Source organism: Carlito syrichta, unplaced genomic scaffold (genome assembly GCF_000164805.1).
Source record: "Carlito syrichta isolate Samal-C Ts95f unplaced genomic scaffold, Tarsius_syrichta-2.0.1 Scaffold309778, whole genome shotgun sequence".
Classification (NCBI taxonomy): domain Eukaryota; kingdom Metazoa; phylum Chordata; class Mammalia; order Primates; family Tarsiidae; genus Carlito; species Carlito syrichta.
Genome location: NW_007253874.1, coordinates 86,926 through 87,837, shown reverse-complemented (window position 1 = coordinate 87,837; position 912 = coordinate 86,926). Strand labels below are relative to the sequence as shown.

At 56.2% G+C, this 912-nt stretch overlaps 1 protein-coding gene across 1 annotated transcript in view; it reads right to left on the bottom strand.

The window, feature by feature from the left end:
* ACOT11 (acyl-CoA thioesterase 11) overlaps nucleotides 1–912 on the bottom strand; it is a 60,092-nt gene that overhangs the window by 2,178 nt on the left and 57,002 nt on the right. The window lies entirely within an intron of this gene.

The window sequence follows — 912 nt, the reverse complement described above, 5'->3', positions numbered from 1 at the left end:
GTCGCCCAGGCTGGAGTGCAGTGGCACGCTCACGGCCACCGCAGCCTCGACCTGCTGGGCCCAGGTGATACTTCCTTCCACCTCAGCCTTCCAAGTAGCTGGAACTACAGGCACACGCCTCCACCTGGTTAACTTTTTGACTTATTGTAGAGAGGAAGTCTCGCCAAGTTGTCCGGGCTGATCTTGAACCCTTGGGCTCAGGCAATCCTCTGGCCTCAGCCTCCCAAAGTGCTGGGATTATAGGTGTGAGCCACCGCACCCTGCCAACGGGCGCTGTTCTGAGTGCATCACACGTGTTATCTCATTTACTCCCCACTGGAACCATGTGCGGCAAGTGCTCTCGGTATCCACATTTTCCAGATGAGGGTGCTGAGACTCAGGACAGAAGCCTGCCCATGGCCACAGAGCTAACAGCAAGGCTGGGATGTATTCAGGATATCGGGTGGCAGAGATGTGTCCCCAAGCCCGGGTGTACAGTACCCATGCCCAGGCACACACATACACAGGCTCACATCAACACACACGCACACATACAAGGACGCCCACATGGAGGAACACATGACCATGTCCAGACTCACTCCTCCCACTCCTCCCACAGTCAGAGGCTGCCACAGGGGCTGTGGAATGGGCAGGGGGAAGGAGCAAGGGGCTCTTGCCTTCAGGCTGCTCCCCCCAAATCCCATCAAGTATCAAGATTTGATCTGGCCTTCAAGGCCCACCTCAGCCTACCACCTCTAAGAAGTCTTCCTACCACATGCACAGTTGCCCATCCCCTACCCAGCATCTACCACCAAATCACCTCTCTGCCTTCTAGAAGGGTACCAACCGCAGGCCTGGGCCACCTACACCGGGGCTTTTTTTTTTTTTTAAGTTGGAGTCTCACTGTGTCACCCAGACTGGAGTGCAGTGGCC